We start from the raw sequence: 26,135 nt of genomic DNA, 5'->3' as shown, positions 1-26,135 counted from the left end.
TTGAATTCTGTCACATGCAAAATCCACTATTTATTTATTCACTCATTTATCAAATGCTGATAGATCCAAACTAGGTGCCCGAGCACTGAGCATGGAGACTTGGCAGAGAGAAGATGGCAAAGTCTCTGCTTGGTAGAGTTTGCATTTCACCCAACCCGGGTCTTCAAGGGTTTGGAAGGGTGAAGAGAGCAGCTGCCGGGGAACCCAGAACTCCACTGAGGTTCCACATGGAAGAGCGAGTCCTCTGCCTGCAGCTCTGGGTCACACTCTGAGCTGGGCAAGGAGGCTTCAGGAGGTGCCTTCTGGAAACTCACACGGCATCCTTGTGCTGCCTCCTTTACCAAGGAGATGGTGACAAGGGAGGCACCCAAGTGATCTGAGAGGATGAACTTGGCCCCTGAGCATATGACCTTGGTAGTCCCGGGGGCTTTCCCTGCATTGTGTCCCCTTATGGTATGGCCGCTGGGTGAGGTCCTCATTTGGGTGCCCAAAACCATGGGGCAGGGCAGCCATGGCCAGGGACCATGAGCCCTCTTTGAATCTTTACAGTTGACTTTCTGCTTCTCCTGGTAGCCTCCCTGCAGTGGCAGGTGTTTGTAGATGGGAACAGAGTGTTGTGAGGATGCAGGCAGGTACCTCAAGGAGAGGAACAGAGAGCTGAGGCCGGAAGACCTCGCCCAGCTCAGCCCTATTCTCAACTTTATTTTCTGCCGGTAAGAGCTGAGGTCCTGGTCCCAGGCCCTCTGTGGGTGGGCAGTCTTTGCTCCCTTTCAGCATGGTGAGCCCAAGAATTGTTGCTTTTGGAGAAGAAATCACAATAATTTTCTTTTTTAATTTTAAAAATATAAAATTGAGGTATAGTTTATATACAGTGAAACATTCAGATCTTAAGTATGATAGTCAACCTTGATGGAGACACATCAAGGCACAGATGATTTCCATCATCCCGGACATTTTCCTGTCTCCTCTTCCTAGTTAATTCTTCTCCCAGGGATTATACCACATTTTGATGATCCACTCATGAGTTGATAAACATCGATTCTGTTTCCAGTTTTGAGCTAATATGCATAAACCTTTCACAAACATTTTTGCATAGAGTTTTTGTGGAAATATAGTTGTTCCTCTGGATAAAAACCTAGGCATGTAATCACTGGGTAATGGGGTGAATGCACCTTTAGTGTTTTAAGAAGCTGCCAAATTGTTTTTCGAAGAAGCTGTACCATCTTTTTTTTTTTTTTTTTTTTTTTTTTGAGACAGAGTTTTGCTTTTGTTGCCCAGGCTGGAGTGCAATGGCCTGATCTCGGCACACCGCAACCTCTGCCTCCCGGCTTCAAGCAATTCTCCCGCCTCAGTCTCCTGAGTAGCTGGGATTACAGGCATGCACCACCATGCCAGGCTAATTTTTTGTATTTTTAGTAGAGACTAAATGTTGGTCAGGATGGTCTTGAACTTCTGACCTCAGGTGATCTGTCTGCCTCAGCCTCCCAAAGTGCTGGGATTACAGGCATGAGCCACCGCGTCAACAACTTTCTGAATGTCTCCTCCCCAAGTCACATGTATGTGTTGACTGGGTCCTGGCATGGGCTCACCACTCATTCACGCAGTCAGCAATTTTACTGAGCATCTGTTATGTACTGAGCAGTGTTCAAGATCAGTGGTGCAGAGAGTTCAGAAAAAATAGTCTTTTCAACTGATGCTGCTGGAACAATTGTATGCCCATAACCCAGCCCCCCAACCAAAAAACTTAAAACACAAAATGCCTTAATCCAGATCTCACATCATATACAAAGATCATCTTGAAATGGATTGTAGACCTAAATGTAAAACCCAGAACTATAAAACTTCTACAAAAATAGGAAAAGCTTTTCATGACCTTGGATTGAGAAAATATTTCTTTAATATGACACAAAAAAATCATGCTATAACAGGAAAAAGTTGATTATCAGTATTCATCCAAAAAACACAAAACATGTTTTTCAAAAGACACTATCATGATCATGAAAGGATGAATCACAGACTGAGAGAAAATATTTGCAAAACCGGTGTCTGATACAGTACTTGTATCCAGAATACATGCAAACTTTTACAGCTCAATGAAAGAAAACTCATTTTTTAAAATAGGCAAAAGATTTAAATAATCAAAAAAGATAAGATATTAAGCATATTTTGAAAAGATACTTAACAGCATTAGTTATCAGGGAAATGGAAATTAAAAATTAAGATGAAATACCACTACACACTTATCAGAATGGTTAAGATTAAAACAACAAACCAAAACCCCCTGGTAATACCAAGTGCTGGGAAAATGCAGAGCAACAGGAATTCTCACTCATTGCTTGTAGGAATGCAAAGTGGCACAGTCACTTTGGAAAACAGTGGAGGTTTCTTATAAAGTTGAATGTATACTTACCATATGACACAGCCATTCCCCTCCTATATATTTACCCAAATGAAGTGGAAACTTAGTTCCATGCAAAAACCTGGACATGAATGTTCACGGTAGCATTACTCACAATCACCAAAAACTGGAGACAACTCACTTGTTCATTACATGGCAGATGGATAAATTGTGGTACATCCGTGCAAGGGATATGACTGAGCAAGAAAAAGCAAGGAACTATTGGCACTACGTAGATAACGTGGACGACTCTGAAAAGCGTTATGCCAGACAGCAAAGGTGACATACTGTATCATGCCATTTCCAAGATATTTTGAAAAAGGCAAAACTGTACGGACAGAAAAGGGATCAGTGGTTGCCTGGAGGGATGGGGACTGCAAAGGAGCCCAGGAAATTTTGAAAATAATGGAAATATTCAGGATCTCAATTGTAGTTGTGGTTACAGGACTGTATGCATTTGTCAAAATTCAAAGAACTACACACCTAATAAGGGAGATTTTTACTATATGCAAGTTTTACCTCGAGGAGCCTGATTTTACACAATACCCTGCCCTCATGGGCAGCACCAGCTTTGCTAAGAGCCTCTGAGGGTCTCCTGCTCGCTGCATTTCTCCCACTGCCTCGGTTTTACACGTTTCTTGAAAATATTTTAAGGTGCCCTGCAGAAGATATGCTTTTGTCCCTCTGTCAAATGACAGCATCTTTGCTTTTTACTCGCTCTTCAACCTTCCAGATCCTACTTGGACATGGTGAAAGTTGCTGTTTTTTGGTATCATTTTGGATGTGTGCTCTGGCTGTTTTTTCTTGTGGGAATGGCGTGGATCAACAACTCAGGGGCTGGGTACCTGGTGGCCTTTGGATACTTCATGCTGCATGGAGGCCACCTCCTCTTGAAGCCCTTGAAGTTCATGCTCCGGCCACTGGACTGACTGCCTGCCTGCTCGGTGCTGGTGGTTGCTGTGAAGACTCTCCTTTCGGTATGGGAGGCTTTCTTTCAAGACTGCTCTTTGTTTTCCTAGCCTGACTGTCTTAATACCCCAAGAAAAGGCACTGCCAAAACCAACAGTCGTCTTAAAAGGCCTTTTTCAAAGTCATGTTTACCAAAGGTGGAAAATGTAAAATGATTCCCCATATGTCATGCATGATGCAGCCTGGGCTTTCTGGAGCAGCTTTTGATGTTGAAGAGCTCTACGTTTAAAGGAAATCAAGAGGCAAAAAAAGAGGAAGCCCAATAGAAAGAATGTTTTATAAACTCACTAGTAACCTAGAGACGATCCCCTGATGAATCTGGTGTTCATTCATGGTAACAGAAGGTACTATATATTTCAAAGAGCAGTCACATTAAAATAATGCAGGGAAAAGTTCATTAACAGTTTGAAGAATGGAGAACTCATGAGTCTGAAACCTGGAAGGGGCCTCAAGAGATTATTTGGTTCTTCCTTCTCCCCGACTCCCTACTGCCATCTTGGGTTGGTAAAACTCAAAATTCCACACGATAGATGAAGACAGAGAAATTAAGAGACCAGCCCAGTACTGTCAGCTGGCCTGCAAGCCACTGACCCATCTCCAGACCCCCAGTGCTTATTTTTTCTGTTAAATCTGCTGTGCCCCATGCATGAACTTCCAACTCGGCTGTACATTAAACTCCACTCAGCATAATGGAGTCATTTTTTGGACAACCCAAAGCCACAGATCATTATTCAGAATCTTGGTCCTCGTTGGCCTCCAAGTGATTGCCTGTCGGATAAACTAGCTTTTACTGTAATGGTGACATTCGTGTTACCAATTCATCATATCTCATCTTCCTGGGTGGAACTACCACAGTGTCCTCCAGTGTAATACATCTTAGGACTTCATCCTCCTAATGGCCAGTAAGTCTTCCTTGATGAAAAACACAAATCGTGAGAGGGAAGAAGGCTTTAGAGATGATGTGACTTTGCAGATGACAGCATGGAGGATGAGAGAAAGGCAAGGGTTCGGTCTTAGCCTCACAGTTGTGTCTGGCTGCTCAATTTCCTTTGCTCAGTCCTTAGCAACATAGAAGATTCTTCCACAGCTTCCTGGTTAAATCCACTTTAGGTTTCTGGGGAAGAGTATAATTGGATCTCTTTCGCTGCCCAGCCAAATGGTAGTCTCCTGAGTGACTAGTACCCTTGAGGAGACAACTAAAGAGACAAATGAAAGATGACACTGGCGGGGCGCTGGCTCACACCTGTAATCCCAGCACTTTGGGAGGCAGAGGCAGGCGGATCACCTGAGGTCAGGAGTTCAAGACCAGCCTGATCAACATGGTGAAACCCCGTCTCTACTAAAAATACAAAAATTAGCTGGGCATGGTGGTGTGCACCTGTAATACCACCTACTTGGGAGGCTGAGGCAGGAGGTACCCTTGAACCCGGGAGGCAGAGGTTGCAGTGAGCCAAGATCACGCCATTGCACTCCAGCCTGGGAGATAAGAGCAAGACTCTGTCTCAAAAAAAGAGATGATACCAGTTGTGGAGGGCAAACTGGTGGGGGGCACTGCAGATGAAGGCAAGGGTGAGTCCTCCCCATATTTCTCCTCTGTGGCCAGTCGCTATGTGTGAGTACCTAGAGGTTTTACTTGTCTCCCACTGCTGGCTTGTCTACAGTTTGGACTTGAACTGCACAGTGAAGGGGATCAGTTAGGTAAGCACCCAGAATGTTCGCCAGCATGGTGCAGGCACGACCCCAGGGACAGTTGGCATAGAGCAAAGTTGAAAGCATAGTACAGTGATCACCTGCATACCCACCCCTAGATTAAGAGCTGTTTAGCCACCTTTGCTTTATCTATATTTGTGTGTGTGCACGTGTGTCTGTGTGCATGAGTACTTTTGAGACATCTCTGAAAACAAAGATGCAGACATCAAGCCATTCTCCTTTATACCCACCACATTATCAGTCCACCCTAAGAAGATGACTCTAATTCCCTAGTATCTTCTAATACCTGGTCTGCATTCCAGTGCCTCCAGTTGCTCCAAATGGTTGATTGCAGCTCTTATGATTTTTAGAATCAGAGTCCAATCAAAGCTCACATGCTGCATTTGACTGTTTTGCCAGACTGTCCTCTGAAGGGCCATTGAGAAAAGCCCTGGTGGGACCTGGAGGACGTCCATTCCCTCCAGGGAAAACTCAGGGACCAAACCGAGAGGAAAAAGAGGGGATAGAACATCCAAGGCTCTGCCTCAACACCAAATGTCAAGTCAAGGGCAGTGGCCCCTGCGGTCAGTGGCTCCTCGGCTTTGGGGATAATCCCACTCTGTGCCACGGGTGCTTCTGTGGAGTTTGCCAAACTTCAGCCCCGCCACTAATGACCAGGATTCTGGCCTGTTTAGAGAGGGAGGAGCCCTGAGTTCTGCCCGACTGGAGCTGTAACTGGCTTCCTTTTATGAATGAAGGAAAAGGGAAAATGTATTTATTTTCACTGTTGTCTCTGAGTGACATCTTGGGTTAGGCTCTCATTCTCTTTCTTTTAGTTTGTCAAGAAAATATGTGAAGACACAGCTCTCATCTTTCACAGACAAGTCCAGGGCTTAGTGCCGGGCCACGGGGAGTAGGTTTCCGTGCACCACAGTGAGTTGTTGAAATGGAAGAATCTACGGTGCCACAAGTTACCTGTCCCACCCTGTCAATCAGCTGCCTGTTTACCCCAAAGGGAAGGCCACGCAGTGGCTTTCAGCAGGAGTCACCTCAGGGAACCTGGTACGGGGATGGGCTCAGCCTCCAGGGAGGGGCCGGTGCTGATGGGGGAGCAGAGAGAACTGGGTACATTTCCCCAGCTCTGACCTCATCTCCTTGTTTCCCTAGAAAATCAGCCATTTGAGTGAAAAGGGGAGAGGGGAGATGAGCAAAGGACAGAACAGTCCAAAAGGAAGTGAAGCAGGGTCTGTCCAAATTGGAACTGACCCCTTCCATCCAGAGGCATGACCCATGCCAGGCTCTGGCCTGGGTTCCTGGCTTCTCCCGTCTTCCATGTAGCTATCGCTGAGGACAAACCCCATGAACCCCAAGAGAAGGAAGAGGGAGTCCTTTGGGAGGCTGTGCGTTTCACCTTTCTGCAAGTCCAGCGACAGAGCTTCCTGAGTTATTCCCTCCTGGATGTGGTCGCCAATTCGGAGGCCACCAAAGCCTCAGCGTACAGGCACCAGGAGACCTAGGCACAAACACATCAGACTTCAGGGGCTCCAAGAGTGTCCTGTCCCAAAGGGAACAGGCGTAAACAGGCGGCTGATTGACGGGCTGAGACAGGCTTCTGTCCTCATTTGAATGTCTGCACAACTGGTTTTAACTGATGGGAACAACTCCCTAGAGTTGGACCTCACGCTGCATTTTAACCCTGCACCAAAGAGAAGGGACAGTTTTGATCTCAAGGGAATTGTGCTGGACTGCACGACAACTTAGAAATCACAGAAACCTCAGACCTCCTGATCCCATCCCTCCTTTGGACACAGGAAGAGCTGAGGCTCAAAGTGAGTCACCCACCTGGGGCTGCTCTGCTGACTCGGCGAAGAAGAGGGCTGACTGCCATCCCTCCTCACAGAGCCCTTCCACCACACACAGCTTTGTTGTGAGTTTGGGACTCAGTTCTTGTTGTCCCCTTGTGGGCCTCTAATTGTGTAGGGCCATGAGACCTGGGGCCATATGGACTTGTAAACACAGTGGAAGGGTGCAGGAAAAAGACCTGTGGGGAAGTGGCATTGACCCAACGGCACTGAGGAACCAAGGGCAGCTCAGAGTCAAGGGTGAATCTGGCCAAATTCCTCAGAATCTGCGGGTCAACCAACCCTGTCCAACCTCCAAGAGATTACCTCTCTATGCAGTCTCCAGCCCCATCCCAGCTCAGGCTTCTCGCCTCATTTGAATGTCTGCAAGACCGGCTTGCCTGACAGCCCTTTCTGGTGACAAATTCCTCATCTGATACTAAACTGATCATCCAACAGCCCTGGGCTGTTCTCTTTAATTGATGGGAGCAACTCCCTAGAGTTGGACCTCACGCTACATTTTAACCCTGCCCCAAAGGGAAGGGACAGATTCAATTTCAAGGGAATTATGCCATCCATTTTAGCAATTCAGACCATATTCCTGAATTCAGATATGCCACTGATCAAATTGTTTGCCCTGAAACTCAACAGCTTCTTACCCTAAGATCTTGCCTGTCAGTTTTCAGGCTGGGTGTAAAGTTTGTGGAGTTTGTTGAGTGTTCTGTCCTCCATGTCTTGAGCAAAACCTGGTCATTATGCTCTGGAGGTTCATGCTCTTTGGGGAGAAAAGAAGAAAAGGATGGATATCTGTGAGTAGCCAGCTAGACCTGTCTTGTTATGTGAAATGATTGATACAATTCATCTTAGTGCAAAAATTGGTAGTGACTTTTTACTAGCAGAATTCACACAAAAATGTTACCCAGGCTAAGATGACTTTTTAAAATGCATTTTATTGTACAAACAGGAGTGCTAAGCTATTGAAGCAGACCCTAAGTCAGGCGTTGGAGCAGTGAAGATAAGAGAAATCCCCACTGATTGCCATGAAACAGTCAAGTTGGCTTTTCTTTGTTTTTATCCTGGAAGCATATCCCTTCCAAAGGATCTGCCACCTTCTTCTTGCCTGTTTCTTTCTTCGATATAGGGTTTCCCCTTTTTCTTTCTCTTATTTTTGAGTTTCACCAAGAGGAAGAGGGCAATAAGACTGAGGATGTTCCAGGGTTAGGAGTGTGGAGCACTAATGAGCTCTAAATGTGGGTCAGTCAGCGGATGGAGGTGGATAAATTGTGGGCTGATTCTTCTAACTCGGAGAACAAAGGCAGAGCTCTTGAGTGTGATGAGAACATGCGCTTCTCCTGGGAGGAACCATCTCCTGATGTAATTCTTAAATGAAGTGATGCTTAAGCTCTTGACAGCTCAGATGCTCTGCTTTGGCTAAACCCACTGTCCCCCCGAGCAGGCCACATGCCTTCCTGGGTATGAGTCTGTCCCTTGCTAAAAGGGGTTACCCAAAACCTTGTTTAGTCAAGACCATGCTCTCTCTCTCAATGTGCTATAAGGCACACATCCCAGATGCTTCCCAGGAAGGCTTTAGGGGGTACACAGATAAACGTAGTTTTTGCTTAATGGTTACACTAAAAAATGCAATTCAGGCCTGGCATGGTGGCTCACCCCTGTAATCCCAGCACTTTGGGAGGCCGAGGCGGGTGGATCACAAAGTCAGGAGTTTGAGACCAGCCTGACCAACCAACATGGTGAAACCCCATCTCTACTAAAAATACAAAAATTAGCCGGGCGTGGTGGCACGTACCTGCAATTCTAGCTATTCAGGAGGCTGAGGAAGGAGAATCGCTTGAACTCGGGAGGTGGAGGTTGCAGTGAGCTGAGATCGCGCCACTGCACTCCAGCCTGGGTGACAGAGCGAGACTCTGTCCCCCACCCAAAAAAAAAATAATAATAAAAAAAAAAGCACAATTTAGCTGGAAGTATCTAGACTGTCCAGTAGGTGATTTCAAGGATATTATAGCTTGGAATGAAACAAAGTTTAAAATTGAATGGACTGAAAGTCAACTATGGAAATCAAATAATATTGGAGAAATTATGGCATGCATAATGACTGAAATTGATGAAGTGCTATTTGGTTGCCTGCTGAAGTCTGAATTCCAAAGTGTCTGAGCCTGCCAAGACCTCCCCAACCCCAGACCCTCATCTGCACTGTGGTCACCTGACGTTGGCAAACTCCACCTGTAACTCGTGTCCCATCTTCTCAACCAGACAGGGGTCAGCTGTCCCCCATGGCTCTCACCATTGACTCCTTTGCAGTACCTAGAGCAGAATCCTGTCCATGTTGCTACATGAGCTGTTAGCTGTTGGAGACTGAGTGTTGATGAGGCCCCTCTGAACTAAGGGAAACTTGGGAGCATAACTTTGGGCATCTCTTCCTCAGCCTCGGTTTTAGGGGAAAAGGCAAGCACTGAAACCAACAAAATGGCAAAGGCGTTTTGATTGGTGGGGAAGAAAATGGCTTTCTCTGTTTGTCTTCAATTGCCACGATGTAGAAAATCAAAGCAAAGCAAAAGAAAATTGCTGCTTTGCAGAGAGCCTGCAGGAGTTCTGACGATTTGGCCATTAACAGGAGTTGCCTGCCCAGAAAGGAAGCTGCCAGAAGGGCCTTCATAAAAGGTGAGATGCTGTTACCATGGGATCATGGAGGTGACCTGCTCCCAGTGGTCTTGAAACAGGGACACTAAACTGATCCCTCTGCCACCCTGGGAGCCAACAAGAAAATGAATTTCTCCCCTCTGAACTGTGGTATAATGGAAGTGCCTTTTTGTCTGGCGCATGTAAAGAGCTTAGGTTTGGAATCGTGCTTTGAGTTGAAATTCTGAATTCAAACCGAAGTTGCAGGAAGGACCTTCCCCCAGTAGCAAAATAAAAACCCCCCTGGTCAAGAAGTGTTCTTTTCGACTGGACCCTGGTTTTGGGGAAATGGTTAGGTTATTTATTTTAAATGACATTTCTGCCCTTTTGTTTTGAGATTTTCAGAAAACATGACCCCCCAAAGGGCCAGTAGGCTCAAGAAGAAAGACGTTTCAGTTTTTGTTGGTCACGAAATAAATATCTTTCTAAAGTTGTCCCTTTTAAAGTGGACTAGGTTTTTTCTTTCCTAGTTGAACAAGTTGAAGAAAATCGTGTCATCACTTGGCTCTCGACCACTCTGATGGTTCTGTTTTATCTGGCAATTTGTATGAGGGGTGTGATATACAGTTTAACCTTCCTAATTGGGGGACACACTGTCTGATTTAGTGACAAGACTGAATTATGGTGCTTTTAAGAAAAGATATTCCACTTTAGTACTATCAAGTTCACAAAACCATTAGAACTGGTCTCCCAAAGCAACGCTCAGTGGTGCCTCTGTGGGGAATCTTCTCAAAACAGAAAAGAAAAAGGGCTTATTAGCCTGAACACTCTCAAAATCAGCATATTATTTTAGGTTGTTTATGCATTTCCTTTTCAAATTTTATTTGCACTAATTAATTTGCCCAAACAAACCATTTTGTAAGATTGGATGAGGGCAGGGGGAGTTCATAAACACTCCAGGAGTTGGTTCTGGTTTCTTCAGAAGCTGAGTAAATTTTAGCCCAGCCTCTGTTTTGAATGACCCCAACCTGGTCCAGGGTGATGATGGCTGATAGACTTCAGGTTTTGTCTCTGACTAGATGATCTTCCCATGACAGGAAATGAAGATGAGACAAAATGGTGGCAGCCTTGGGTGACATATCCTTCCGGTAAGTGGGCCATGAAGGGGGCCTCTACTCAGCTGCCAGGAGCACAGCCCTTCAGAAGTCCAAGTATGGGAGCCAGTTGGGCCCGCTGGCTCTTCTCAGTTCCCGAAGATCAGCCCATTCTTCAGAAAATGTCCGCCATCTTACACAATGGGGACTGTAGCAAGGAAGCAAGCAGTGGCTCATGCTCGGCATGCAAGTCCACAAAGACCTTTAGAAGCAAAAGCTTCTCCCCTTTTATATAGGTATCCTATTAGTTCTGTCCCTCTAGAGAACCCCGACTAATACAGATTTTGGTACTGGGAGTGGTTATAGAGGAACAGAGTATTAAGGATAGAACTATTTCATTGGTTTTGAGGTTTCTGGAGTTGGCTGCTTAATATGATTAGACCCAAAAATGCTAAGGACTCTACTTCTAATATGGAGAACACTGATAGTCCTTGGCATGAACTGTTTAGAGAATCATGCAAAACAAATGCATCTAACACTCCTGATTGATTGATCCTAATTGTCAAGGAGTTTAGTGACTCTATACATAATGCCTTTGACCATATGTGGAGAACCAAGCTGGTTGGTTGCTCCTAAGTCCAGTGGACAAAGTGATGAAAGAAAATGATGAACTCAGGGATTCTGTCTCCCAGCTTCAGAAGCAGATCCGGGGCCTTGAATCTGCTACTCCTGAGTGAGAGTCTTATTTCCTGTAGAGAAAGAGCTGAAATGGTGGAAAAACAGACACAAGCTCTTATTATGTTGAGTGGCTGACCTGCAAAGAAAAGTGCATGCACAGCCTCACCAGGTGTCTACTGTTAAAGGGAGGGCATTGACTGGAAAAGAATAGGACCCTGCAACTTGGAATGGGGACATGTGGGAGGACCCTGATGAAGCTGGTGACACTGAGTTTGTAAACTCTGATGAACCTTTTTTGCCAGAAGGAACAGCTTCCCCACTCCCAGTACCAAAATCTTTATTAGTCAGGATCCTATAGAGGGACAGAACTAATAGGAGATACATATATATACACACACACACACACATATATGTATAATATATAAGTATGATATATAAATATATAAAATATAAATATATAAAATATGTATAATATAAATATATAAAAATACATAAATAATATATAATATAATATATAACTATTATATAATATATATTATATATTATATATCTATATAGGGGAGTTTATTAAATATTAATTTACGTGATCACAAGGTCCCACAGTAGGCTGTCTGCAAGCTTGAGGAGCAAGGAAAGCCAGTCCGAGTCTCAAAACTGAAGAACTTGGAGTCTGATGTTTGAGGGCAGGTAGCGTCCAGCACAGGAGAAAGATGTAGACTGGGAGGCTAGGCCAGTCTCTCCTTTTCACATTTTCTGTCTGCTTTATATTCGGTGGCAGCTGATTAGATGGTGCCCACCGAATTAAGAGTAGATCTGCCTTTCCTAGCCCACTGACTCAAATGTTAATCTCCTTTGGCAACACCCTCACAGACATACCCAGGAACAATACTTTGTACCCTTTAATCCAATCAATTAATCCAATCCATAACACAGGTCAACCAGTTTTCTTGGCATAAATCACTCCCATTGTCATGGACAGGTGCAAAACCCAAAGGCGTGGAAACAGAAGTGCTCATCTGGAGATGTTAATCAACCTCTTTGCAGTATTTCGGGCAAAAGGATAAGCATTTCCAGGGGCGGTTCAGTCCTCGTCCTCACTATGCATGTGTGAGTGTGTGCAGGTTGCATTCTTATTATTTAGGTTGTTTTCTTAAGTGTGCATTGTAGTTGAAAGTATGCAGAAAAATACTGAAGTGAGGGAAAAGAACCTCATATGTTATTACTCTTTGCTCCTTTAGGGTTCCGTTTTTCAAAAAATTTTGTTTTTTTTTTTTGGCAAAGCCACAGCTACTTAGAGAGGAGGAGGAAGGCTGTTGCCCCGTCTTAGGCCCTTCTACCAAACAGCACTGACTTTTCCGGGAATAAGGAGAGAGATCATCCAGCGAAATTCTGTTTGGGGTTGACTTTGATGTTCCGATGTCTAGATGCAACTTTAAACATCTTTTAAATTCACAAACCACTCCTAAGAGCCTTTTCTCTTCTGAAAGGAAATTACTTGGAACAAATATGACATCGATTTTCCATCTCCCTTGCTTAGTCTCATTTGGTCTGATTTTTATTATTTAAGGCTTACCGACAACGAGAATATACAGTTAGCAATGGTTCTAATTAGATTTTGTGACCTTTAAGAAAGAAAAGGAGGGTCTGGGCCCGACAACGTCTGAAACTGCCAGAGAACAGGGCAGGGATTTATGAGTGTCTCCCTGCGGCTCACATGTGACGCTTGGACAAATAGCTCTGCGTTTGCTCTCAGGAGGAGGAGGCAGGACCCAGGTGGGATGGGGAGAAGCGTGTGAGAGGAAGAGGGGGAACCATGGCGTTGCTGTGGAGGTACTGCGACAGCAAAGCGGGGTTTGTGTGGTCACTTTGATCAACAGATGGCCAAATAAGGAACACTGGCATCCAACAGTTCTGCCTTTTGACTGGGTCCATTAGCAACAAGTGGACTATGTAGGAGAGATGAGGTCATGAGGCCTATGGGAAGCATAGGGGCTCTTTTGTATGCTCTGATGGGGAGCGGGTATCAAGAAGGTGATCCCCATGGCTGGGGCAATGGAATATTTGCTGAAGGGGCAACTTGTTAGTCTGAGATGTTGGGGGGAACATGCATTTTTCCAAGCCTGTTTTCCATAATGGCTTGGGCTTTGGAATGCACTGACCGACCCAGAGCGAGATAAATATGTGGTCTGTCGAGTGTCCAATCTTTCCTAAGTGAGGCATTCACTGGAGTGAAGCCCTGGACCCTGACAAATAGTAAATAGGAGCCAACACAAATTCGAAAGGCTTTTTTCCTTACACCGGCCTGCTTTTCCTAGTGTCTGGAATGAAGATCAGGTGACTGAACATTCGTGCCTGTAGGGTACTCGCAGCCTCCAAAGAAGTGCGCAAGGTTATTTATTACGTTTAAGGTGGGCCATAACTTCCCCAACCCCATCAACATGCCTGCCTTAGACACACACGCACCCCTACTAGGATGTAACAAGCATTTACAAAAATGTACGTCGAAAGCAGATGGGAATTTCTGATGAATGCCTATTTTATTTTTCTTTGGTGTGATTTGGGAGGTGAGAGGCTGGTGATGCACATGGCTGCAGCTGAGGCCAAGAATTCAGATGAATCTGGTACGTACGGAGGCTCTACCATATCCAACACAGGAGAAAAACCTACCAGGGAAAACAAATGGGACCGGGTCAGTGCACATACTCCGGCAAGCTTGGTCGGGGATGAAAATGCGTAGAGGCAGCTCAGAGAGGTAAACACAAAATAAAACCAAGCTCTAAATAAGACACTGCCAGACTTTCCAGTGGCGTTTAGCTACCCGTTCTACCATGTTTCCGAGGTGAAGCAGGAGAAACACGGCTCTCTTTGGGAACCTGTGGCTTCAGCCCTTTTTGATGTGACATGGAATCTTCGTTTCTGGGGAAAGGTAGAGTTTAGGGGCTAGAGTGGCCCCTGGCTTGCAAATGCTTTCTACGCTTGGAAGCTCATGAGAGAGAACACTGACTGGGCTGTCTCCCTGGGGTTGAGAGGTGCGTATTCACACCCAGTTGTAGGAAGCAGCCCATGGCCAGTGTTCATCAGGGCTTACCGGGTAAGCCAGGCACAAATCTGACCCCCCTTAACACAGATTCTCAGTTAAAGATAGTGATCAGGAGGTCACACAACTTGCACAAGGGCCCTCAGCAGGAAAGTGCTGGAGCCAGGATGTGCCCTGTGACAGCCCCTCTGACCCGTCCACCCCCAGCTCTCTCCTCCCCGTTTGCTGGGGAGTTCGTCCAGGATTCCCCCGTCCACGATGTCAAATGACCTTTCTTCCTGGGCAAGTTGGTCTGGGATCAGCTCCGACCTCCACCCCACTAGCTGATGTGATCTTCGGTGAGTTAGTTAAACTCTCTGGATCTCAGTTCTCCATCTGCGACGAAGGATAACGAAAGGATCTAAGGGAGAGGATTGCTCTAAGATAAAACCACACTGGAGCATGTGCATAATAAGCACTTAATAAACATCAGCTATTTATAATGCAAACATTACTCACCACCCTGTCCCCCTGCAGAAGGAGAGGTGGAAGCTGGGTAGGGTGCTTAGAGACAAAAGGTCTCTTCTCCCCACTCCACCCCTGGAACCCATCTTCTTCATCCACAGTTCCCACCTTGGACAGGAACCTATAGAGTCCAGGGAAATCCTCCTAGCAGGGCCCCCACAGCAGCGCCTCAATACTTATTTGGTGTGCTGGATGGATTTTTGTTGATTTTGGCTCTGTGTGGCAAGTTAACAGAAAGAAACAGCGATGGTGTTGGTGGCATTTCATCAGCTGTCTCTCTCAGATCACTGGGGCCAGCTTTCTGTCGCCAATGATGGAAAGCTGATGAGCCAGCAAGTCACCTCCTCAGAGGGTTCCTGCTCTTTCCTCACAGAAAGCACAGCCTGGAGGCTCCTTACCATGGCCCGGTTCTCCTGGGTGTTCAGGAAGGTCACCAAGGCCTGGGGTGCACCAAGCAGAGACAGCGGCAGTTTGGTGGCCCGGAGGGTGGAGCAACGTGTGTGGCGGTGAGCTGTCAGTAAGGCAAGCTTGGCCGCGGCAGAGACGGCTTTCTCTTACGATATCAATTTCTTTTAATTATCCCATTCCGACAACTTTGAAAGTCACTTTGTAAGCTGACAGATGATTTATGTCTTGCATTAGCTCCTGGCAATGGCTGCTGAAGGCCTGGACTTACTCCCACCCTCCCTCCTGGCCACACACCCAGCATGATCCCAGTGAAGCCCGCAGGGAGCCGCTGTGCTCAGCCACCTGTGTCCAGGGTTCCCGGGGAGGTCTTTGGGCTGACAGCAGGAGATCCCCTTGGTGATCCTAGGTGGCCACTTGAGATGCAAATTGCGAAGAATTGCATGTGGTCAGTTCCCTGTAATGGAAGCAGAACCTGCTGATTTTTCACTTCCTTCTCTGTTGCCCTCCTTTGCTTCCCTCCTTTTTCTTTTTCTTACTAAAATAAAGATCGGACATTTATCTCCAGGGAATGAAGGCCACCAGAGAGAGCATTCTGAGATACCGCCATGCCCCACTGCAAGAGACTGCACGAGCCGCCACAGTCAACAGGGAAAAGGGATAGAAGCCGCAGCCGGGCGGCAGAGGGTTACCCAAGTCCTGACAGCAGTGGCCAGAAGACACCCAACTGGCTGAGGAAAGAGGCGAAGCCATGGCTATAAAGATCCACAGAGAAACACGCACAGCTTCAGCCTGGATCCCCTCCAAGAAGGAGGTGGACGACAAGTTGCCCTCCTCAATGGTGATAGCGCACTGTTCTCAGCTCCAAAGAGGTTCCCTGCCCTGGAAGGACCCCACGTGAAAAGGGCACCTCCTGAAAACTCAATCTCTCTGAAGGTCAAGACTGCGTTTTGTGGGCCAAGGACATTTATAGAGCTGTAAAAGGAATCATTTTTGCTAATGCTATGAAATTATACTCCGAGGTGAATAACAGCGGCCCACGGCAGGTAGAGAAGTAATTTCCTCTTGTGCGAAACCTGGCTTTTAGAGAAGTCAAGGCGGCCCCGGTTGAAGTTGACAGGGCCCCTTTTTCTGTGCAATTTAAGTGACCAAATGGGAGCTGTGACTTTGTAAATGCGTGCCTCTAACAAAGTCCCCTGGGAGGGGTAAATGATGCAGGCCTTACGAAGACACGTAATAGGAGTGCCAGAGCAGGAGGGAGACCTGGCGAGAAATTCTAAGAGGCCTCGTCCTGGGTCCATCCATAAATTCAAATGTGGCTGCATTCTTGAGCATGGGCAGGCCCTGTCCTTGTCGCTGGAACCAGGATGACAGGCCCCTTGGGATGACAGCCCGGGCCCATGGTGTGCTGAGGAGACAGATGCAGGAGGGGCTGTTCCCATCAGAGTGGTAACAAGGGCTTGTTTCCAGCATTTTCCATCTGCCAGCCATGGTCCTGAGTGGCTTTGTGAACATAAACTTCCTTGACCACCTCAGTAACCCTGTGAGGAAGGTAGCAAGATTATCCCCATTGGACACAAGAGGAACCGGAGGGCCGAGATCACCCTGCTGCCATGTTCCCAGAATGGGTACCTCCGTGGGTGTGGATGTCCGCTTGCTGTGGACACAGTCTGAGTAGCCACGGCGGTCACCTCTGCCTGTCCACCGGCACCCCTGCAGACTGGGGAGTCTCAGTGCCGCTCAGAAACGCTTTTGCTGGGACCTGGGTGTCACCTCAGCTGTTCCCGTGGCTGTCAATCCAAACCTGAGCCCCTCTCCACTCCCCTCGACCCCACCAGCTCTTCCATCCCAGCAGGAAGAGAAGCCAAAGAGGAACATGAACGTTCCCGAATCCTCTTCCCCAGACCTGCCATCTTGACCCTTTCCCCCGTCTCCCATGAGCAGTGGATTCTCACCTCGAGGCTGGGTTCCCCTCCCCTGGTCCGGGGCCTCCCTCATTCCTGCTCTGCTCCCCTGAGTGCCGTGGCTGTGTTGATTCTATTTTCTAGCCCTGCCCTTCCATTCCTTCCTGTGACCCAGCAGGTTAGGGTCTTCAGAGGCCTCAGCGAGTCACACCCTTACCCCATGCCTCACCACCAAACTTCTTCAAAGCGTCAAAGGGCAGCTTAAGCCTTGTGCTTAATTTCCACACCAGCCATTCCCTATTTGGTCTAGCACAGACTGATAATGAGACCACTCTGCCTAACAAGGGTGAACCCACGCCCATCTCCTTGCAAATTCCTTCTATTTGACTTCTTTGGCGAGGCTCCCACCACCTTCCTGGATCTCGGTGGCCTAGATTTTGGACACCACTTTCTCTTGGTTCTTCCTCTGCGTGTGTCCTAAGCATGAGGCCAGCATTTCCACCTGCTCAGGAGCGCTCTCTCACCCTGCAAGATCCAGGCGCATGACTTCCCCCCGCCGCTGGAACCAGCTCCCTCTGTGCTCTGTGGTCTTTGCCCATCAACAGCCTTATTCCAAATCTCATAGAAAGTCTTCACCAGCCATCTGGTTCCTGGTGTGGAATCCCAGGTGGTGTCGTTACCTTTTTTTTTTTCCTTACCCACCATGTCCAGGGGATGCTGCACGCGGGGACTATTTTGGGAAAGTCTCTGGGTTTCAGGACTGTACCCACTGTGGCCCTGACTCAGAGCATTGTTGTCTCTTCTCTGATCTCTCAGTGACTCTCCACTGGTTCCAGCCCCTCCTCAACCCAATTCGCTCTTTAAATTGACCCGGATTCTTCTCATACCTGCCCTTAACTCTTCTATGGTTGTCCTACCTCTGGAAGAATGAAATCAGATCACCAAGGATGAGAACACCTCAGCCCAGCCAATGAGGCCCTTTGTGATCTGATGGGCTTTCCATTCCCCAAGCCCCACATTCTTTGAATTGCACAAGATACAAAATGTGCCGAGAATGTCCATTCACCAGGCTTCTCTGGTGGGAGGGTGTATTAGTCCGTTTTCATGCTGCTGATAAAAACATACTCGAGACTGGGCAATTTACAAAAGAAAGAGTTTTAATGGACTTACAGTTCCACATGGCAGGGGAAGCCTCACAATCATGGTGGAAAGCAAGGAGGAGCAAGTCCCATCTTACATGGATGGCAGCAGGCAAAGAGAGTGAGATTGTGTAAGGGAACTCCTCTTTATAAAACCATCAGGTCTCATGAGACTTATTCACTATCATGAGCACAGCACAAGAAAGACCGGCCCCCACGATTCAATTGCCTCACACTGGGTCCCTCCCATGACATGTGGGAATTGTGGGAGTTACAATTCTAGATGAGATTTGGGTGGCCACACAGCCAAACCATATCAGAATGGTTTCCCCTCATCCTCCAAGACCTAACCCAGCCTCATCTCTCAACTTCCATGCCACCTTAGACGTGACTCTGCCCCACCTACTGTGCCCTGGGTCCTGCCTTTCACTGGGGCTTCTCTGCCTTCCCTGACCTGTGAGCCCTGTGAGGACAGAGGGGGTGGGATCCCTCTTTGTGTCTCTGCAGTCTAGTTCAAGGTCTAGAACGCAGCAGGTTTTCGGTGTTTGCTGGTAGACTTGTTAAACAAATCAATGCAGTCTTCATTGATCACGCAAGAATAAATCTCACACCATCCCAAGTGATTGTGAATTCCACATGGGAAGAGTCTGGAATCAAAATTCATGAGGCCTTTTTAAAAACATGTAGAATGCCCTTTGATGCAAATGTAATCAGTTGGTCATTGAAGGTTTTAAAAAATAATGTCTTCAGGGTCTAGGGAGGTCACAGAGATGGTAATGCACAGTTGGTGTGGGCCAGCTAGGAGGGGCAAAGGCGTAAGCAGGGAGAGGAGAAGGACCCCACCCCAGGAAGGATGCCTGGATGGGTAGCTTCCCTTGCAGACAATGGGCTGGTAAGTCCAAGCGGTACCTTGACAGCCATTACATCCCACCTGTTATACCTCACCTATTCAGAGAGTCAAAAAGACCAGCAACTGCAGCAGAAAAGCTCCCTTCAAGATGTTGCCAGCTAGTGATCTGTGCTTTAAAAGGCAAGGAGTATCTGTCACCCAGGTTAGGCACCAGCATATTTTTCTTGTTCAATCCAGCCGCCCAAATGGTTGTACTTGGATTAGCAAGTTAAGCTAAATGGTGTTATGCTAGATACTCTCCAGTGCAAAGCAAATGGTTCTTTGAATTTGATTTCTTGTTTGAAAATACTTTAGTCAATAGAGAAATTGTGAGCAATTGAGCTCTTTTTTTTTTTTTTTTTTCAAATCGCATACATTTTTTAAAATGCATCTAGGGAGTGCCTGTTAAATGGAAAACCTTGTGGCTGAGTGTTCCAGGAAAGTAAAAAATTGCTCCCTGTGTAGAGTTTGAAAAAAATCAAGGATTATTTTTACCTATTGGTATTTCTTGTCTGGGGCTGTAGTCCTGTCTTTCTGGGACTCACGGCAGGGTCACTTCCTTCCCTAGCATGTCCCAGGATGGGAGCTGAGCAGCCAGACAGCGTTCACAGGAGCCTGCCACGCCTGGTGAAGCCAGCCTTCGCCTTACTCCAGATGGTCATGTCCAGGTCTGAGATGCTCTGCTATTTGGTGATCATTCTGAATCACGCGCTCTTGGCTTCCATCCTCTTGATGTTCTCCCCATCTTGTCTTTCCTATGGGCCATGCTTTCAGTCCCAAGGCTCTTAAAACAATTTTGGATGGCAGCAATCTATTACATGGAGGTAGGTACCAAGGGGAGACCCCTCCAAGACCCATCTGCTGCCAGTGGATTATGGCAGCAGATGAGATACTCCGCCCACCACCATCCCAGCCACCCACACCCTTTGAGGTGACTTTACAACAACAGTGCCACATGTCAGGTGCTAGAATCAAATCACCTGACCTGGTGGAACCAGAGAATGCAACCCCTACTGTTCTCATTGTCTCCCAAGAGTGTGTCAGCTTTCACAAGTCAGGTGAAGTGATAACAGGTACTTCTACCTGCCTCACATGTAGTAAATACTTACACAGTGGACTTCGGGAATGCATGCTTCTGTTTTTTATCTTTTCTTCTTTTTGCATCTTAGACATAATTTACTACTAGCTCTGGTGCTCTTTCTGACTCCAGTGCCACATTTGCAAACTTGAAGACAGCCTGTCTATGAAATTAATTAGAGCAAAAATTAAGCACCAGTCATTGGGTTCTTTCTCCCACCACATCATTTTTATGGTTCCTCTCCTGTCACTGCCCCTCCCGTGCTCCCAAGAGCTCTGGTTGGGGAGGGAGGGAAGCCTCCCAGATCTGTGTCCCCTCCTTCAGAATCACTGAAGACTCCTGGGGGGAGAGGCAGCTGGCCAGAGTCCATTCTGGCTCTTTTTAGGCTCTGATATCCCAGGATTGTACGAGCTAGAAAGAAATATTTGTGGGTTTTTTTGGTTTGTTTGTTTTGTTTTGTTTAAAAAAAAAAAGTAAACATCATTCTAAAGGAAATTTTAATCCACTAAAATAATGCACTTTTAAAAGTCCTTGTTACTTTTTTGTGTGTACAAGTAGATCCTCCCAATTATAAATGAAACAGATTGGTTTTGATTGACTGCTTATAGCTGAGTCCAATAAAATTTGATGCCCCTTAAACTATTCCTCTAATTGGACCTTCAGTTAATACCATCTCACATTTGGATGGCTTGATCTGGGAGGGTCTATACAACTTTCCCTCTCTCTTCATATCCTTCAATCCCTAGGGGCCTTCAGAGAGGCCAGGCCCTGCAAAGGGAGGGAACATGGGCTGGGAATGACATGCCTGAGTCATTGACAAGGGCCCGCATCTTCTGTCTCCATGTTCATTGACATTTCCTCTACCAGGAACAGAAAACACTCTTTGGTCTGCACGTGGCTTCTTCCATCAGGTGCTCATGGCAGACATCCCTAATCTACCCAGGCCTGGTGACATCCTCAGGGTCATTCCCAACTCCTACAGAGTCCGAGTTATTTCTCAGGGTGAGACTCGCCTGTTCTTGCCTCAAGCCTTTGAAGCTCCAGCTTTCATCTGCAGAGCACGGTTTTCCGTGACGTGCCACATTTGGGGTGCTTTAGAGAGAGAAAACCACACACGCCAGTGTCTGAACTTGTCCCTACCAATTGAATTATTTGGAGTCATGAAGTCATGCTGGGATTCCAAAGGTAGAGACCTTGTGGCTTCTCCATGAGTAGCACTCGTACTTAGAGGGCTGGCTCTCCTCAGTTCCAGCTGACTAGTAAAAATAGGTTTTTAAAGAGAATTAGAGAAGGTCAAATTGGAGAGTGCCTTAAAGATCATCTAGACTAACCCCCTACATTTTACAGACTAGGAAACTAAAAGGGCATTGGTCCAAGGCAGAATTGCAGGTGTGAGCCCACTCCTGAACCCTCTTCTGCATCACACAGGGAGATTCCCCATCAGTCAGTTCCATCCTAGCTGCCAGGATTACTGATGACAGATGTAGGGGGTACTGCCCACTCCCCAGGACCGGAGGCATCTTTCCGCGCCCACTCCTCTGTTATCTCTGTGTGAACCAGCTTCCACACAGGAGCATCAACAGCCGGCCCCCAAGGGGGTCCCCATGAGGCACGAGGCTATTTATGTGACAGAAGAACTTGTACTATAAGAGCTGGTGAGATAGAAGCAGTTCTCTCTCCCGGGGTGGTGCCCGAAAATAGCATTAAAGAAATTCAGTCTAACATGACGCATCCGGCCATTCACTTTCTTGGCTTAGAAAACTGCTCTCCCTGATGTCTGATAATCTATCAGCATTAAAAGGATGGGGACTTTGGGTGACCTTTTCCTCTTGCCAAAGGAAACAAAGCCATTTTTGAGCATTTTCAGCATAAAAAGACAATCTCTTAAAACCACTATTCCACGACTCGCCGATGAAAAGGGGCAGGCTGGCAGAGCCGTCTTCACCTACCTGCCATGCATCAAATTGATTTAGCAGGCAACAAATGTCAGGAGAAATTAAAAAGGGAGTAATAGCTCAAAGAAATTAAAAAGGCTGGCCAGCCTTCAGCAGTGTCACATGGGGCCAGCTTATGTATTCACGGTGGTTTCTGGTGTTTTATTTCCTTTTAATCTCTAGCCACTGATGATGACCAGAACAGTCTCTTACATTTGTGACGCACATTAGCATACACTGAGCGCTTTCCTAGGCATTCACTTGCTTTATGGGTGTGTGCGCGTGTGTGCGTGCGTGTTCATCAGACTGTTTGCAACGACTTTCCCTGTCTGTTTCTCCTTCCTTTCTGGAGGCCACTGTCGTGGTCAAATAATTTTGCAGTTTGGATTCTTTCCCTGGACCACAAAGTGATACACTGGCATCAGTGGGAAAAGCCACTTTCTCTGCCAAATATAATTGGAATGGAGAAGAAGGACAGCTGTGTCCTCTGTGATCTCCTGCAGTTACTTGTGCTGTTCACCCACCGCTCTACCACGAAGGGACATCAGCCCCAAAGCAGGAGGGTTATGAAAGCTCGTTCCATTTCCTACAAGAAGTTCTTTGCTCATTTCTTATTTCTAATTAAAGTAAGAGGGGATTGGCCAAGGCCGTAGTAACTGCCTCCATTTTCCAGATGTGGAAACTGAGACTTCCTGTGGCTGCTAGAATGTCTTCCTTGGCCAGGGACATCACAATAGCAGAGACTGACCATGGAATTTTGACTTCCTGGTTCAGCCTCCAGTGGTCGTTGCCCTGCCTTCTGTTTGAGCGTGCTTTCTTTTCAGTGAAGTTTAAATCATTTGGTTTCGGACTTTCTTGTTCCCTGGCTAACTTCCCTGGAGTTCTGAGCCATGGCTGCAGTCCTTCCTCAGCAGTGAGCCCCACTGTGTGCCGACTCCCTTGCTCTCTCCCCACAACCTCGGGGAGCCCCCAAGTTGTGTTCTCATGCTCCTCCTCTTGTCCCACTCTGTAGAAACCTGTCCCTGTCACCGTGCCTCTCCTTCCCTAGAAACCTTTCTTTTTCATCTTCCTGCCAGGGATTTATTTTACACTCCTTTGCCTCTCTCCTGCTTTCTCCCTGCCCCCAGGGAGCCACACCCACTCTCTCTCCTGTGCTTCCCCTCCTGCCCTCTGCGGACACTCCAGCACCTTCTCCAGTCCTCATATCCTCCAGCTGGTTTGTGGGCCGAGTGTGAGTTTGGGGAGGCTGTGTGGCCATGGTGGTGGGTGGAGACTCCTCAGCCCCCTCCTCCCTGCCTGTCCTGCCTCTCCGGGGCTTGGGACCTGGTTCATTGCAAGGGGAAGAAAAAGGGCAGAAAGCAAGAAAAAGCAGCCAAGGAGCTCCAGGCAGTGGCCACCTCATGAGACAGGTTGAGCAGAACCCCTACTCCTAGGAGCTGCCTTTGCAACTGCCAGCCCAGCGCTGGGCGTGCTGAAGAGTGTTGCAGAGTAGGCTATACCCCACTCGGTCTGGACCCCAGGCTGCCGAGGAGGAGCCCCCCATAGTCTCAAACCAGCTGCAGTCTGGCAAAGTGTGGGCCATTGGGGTTCCCAAGTGATGGGCCTGGGAGAGGGTCTGCTGGTCATTGTTCCCAGGCCCACCACACACTTCCTCCTCACCCAGGGCCCAGACCTCCCTGCTGCTCCACCCCCACCCCACCAGGCTCTCTCCTGTCTGGCCTGGGACTCCAGACCTGGTCCCTTGGGATCAGGGGACACGACACAGCAAACCCCCAGCCTGAGCTCGGACGCTGGTGGAAACCACGTGGGGCTGGTCATGGGGGTGGGAATCAGTGGAGGAGACGGGCAGGGTGCTCCCAATTAAAATAGCTTCTGGAAGAAAAGGTCAAGGAGAAGGCCTGTATTATTGTGTCTTGCCAGGGGGTCCCCAAGACCCAGAATCCAGGAAGAGATGGAGCCTACTCAGGAAATTCCCATTCAGTCAAAAGCAACCCAGCCAAGGGATGCTAAAGAAACATCCGAAGAAAGCCAGGAAGCAGATCATTAAAAGGTAATTAAGAGACTTCATTCAGAAGGAATGGGAGAGGAAGGCCGTGAGGTAGGTGCCTTTCCCCCTTCCTCACAGACCAACTCTCAGCTGCAGGTAGAGCTGGCATGGCTAAGGAGGGCCGCGTGGTTACTGTGGAATTATGTGCCCCTGAATCCATACATGGTGGAGGCTAGAACTGGGCCTTGGGAGGAACACTCAAGCAGGAGTCAGATCCTAGATTTAGGTCTGCCACTTCCAAGAGCACCCATCCTCGCCCTCTCTCTAGTCTGTCTGTAGAACTGCAGGAGATTATTTATTCACCCATGCTTTTGCCCAAGCATTTGTCAATTCATACTTTGGTCTTTCCTCTTATCTGCCAGTCCAATCACTCATCCACCTAACTATCTTTGCACCTACCCAACCAACCCTCTTTCCGTTTTTTATCTTTCCTTTTTTCCTTGTGTCCATTCATCATCTCTTGATCTAACTATGCTTCCTTCCTTATTTCCAGCCATCCCTTTATCTACCCATTCACCCGTGTGTTCATCCATCCCCCACCCATCCTTCAACCCACCCATCTATCTACCCATCCATCCATATATACCCATCCATTCACTACCCCATCCTTCCATCCACCTACCTATCCACCCATCCATCCACTCACCCATCCATTCACCCACCTACCCACTCATCCATTCACACATCTACCCACCTATTTACCCACCCATTTATCCATTCACCACCTACCTACCCACCCATCAAACCAACTACTCATCCATCCACCTACCTACCCATCTACCTACACATCTACCTACCCACCCATCCATCCACCCACCCATCCACCAACTCATCCATCCACCCATCCATGCATCAACCCACCCATCCATCTACCCATCCATTTACCACCTATCTTTCCATCCATCTACCTATGCATCCATTCATCCACTTGCCCATCCATTCACCCACATCCATTCACCCACCTACCCTTCTATTTACCCACCCATCCATCCATCTACCTACCTATCCGCCCATCAAACCACCTACCCATCCATCCACTCACTCACCCACCCACCTACCCATCCTTACACCCATCCATCCACCCACACACCCATCCATTGACCTATCCATATATCCACCCATCTATCCATCTACCTACCTATTCACCCATCAAACCACCTACCCATTCATTTACTCACCCATCCAGTCATCCATTCACCCACCCATCCTTCCACCCTCCTCCATCTATCCACCCACCCATCCACCCCCTATTCATCCAATCTACCTACCTCCCTACCTGCCCATCCTCCTTGCCCAACTGTGGAGATAATCACACATGCCCATTGTACTTTCTTATTCCCAGTGCTGCTTCACATCTACTCCAACATTTCCCCTCAATGCCGCCCCATGACATAGTCAGGCTAGGGCTCACCACTGCCGTTCAGTGGGTGAGAAACCTGAGGCCTAGAAACAGAGCAACTTGCTTAGTGTCACACAATGGAGATGTAAACCTGGTACCTGTTCTACTCCACCAAGCTCTTCTCCAGCTGCACCGGACTAACCCTTCAGCAATTGTGTTTGGGTTAGTGCTGTGCACCAGCACTCATGGTAGGAGGAATTCAGGTGTTGTGAAAAAGAAGCCTGGCATTCCCCTGTAGATTGGTCCCTGAACACCAGAGTACTTGCCTTCAGTGCTCTTTGCAAATATGAGCTGTGCTGTCCTCAGCTTCCCCATCTGTCAAACCAGAGTCCTCTATGGCATCCTCCTAGAAACTTCCAGCTGGTTGTGAGGAATTGTCCAAATTGGGGTGGCCTGCAGCATCCTCCTCTGCCTTCAGGACCTTCCAGGTCTACCACCCCATCTGCCCACTCTTCCACAACCTCACCCACCTGCAGGCCAGCCGGAGGTTGAG

The 26,135-nt window shown here is 47.5% G+C and overlaps 1 long non-coding RNA gene across 1 annotated transcript in view; it reads left to right on the top strand.

Moving 5' to 3' along the window:
• The window catches only part of LOC144332213 (uncharacterized), a 60,393-nt gene that overhangs the window by 27,654 nt on the left and 6,604 nt on the right, over positions 1–26,135 (top strand). The window contains exons 2-3 of the long non-coding RNA XR_013400101.1: positions 19,753–19,852; positions 24,117–24,246. This is a non-coding gene — a long non-coding RNA (uncharacterized LOC144332213). The remainder of the gene's footprint in view (positions 1–19,752; positions 19,853–24,116; positions 24,247–26,135) is intronic.

Source organism: Macaca mulatta, chromosome 10, assembly GCF_049350105.2.
Source record: "Macaca mulatta isolate MMU2019108-1 chromosome 10, T2T-MMU8v2.0, whole genome shotgun sequence".
Classification (NCBI taxonomy): domain Eukaryota; kingdom Metazoa; phylum Chordata; class Mammalia; order Primates; family Cercopithecidae; genus Macaca; species Macaca mulatta.
Note: the sequence above shows the minus strand (reverse complement) of the source record. Positions and strands in the feature narration are given on the sequence as shown.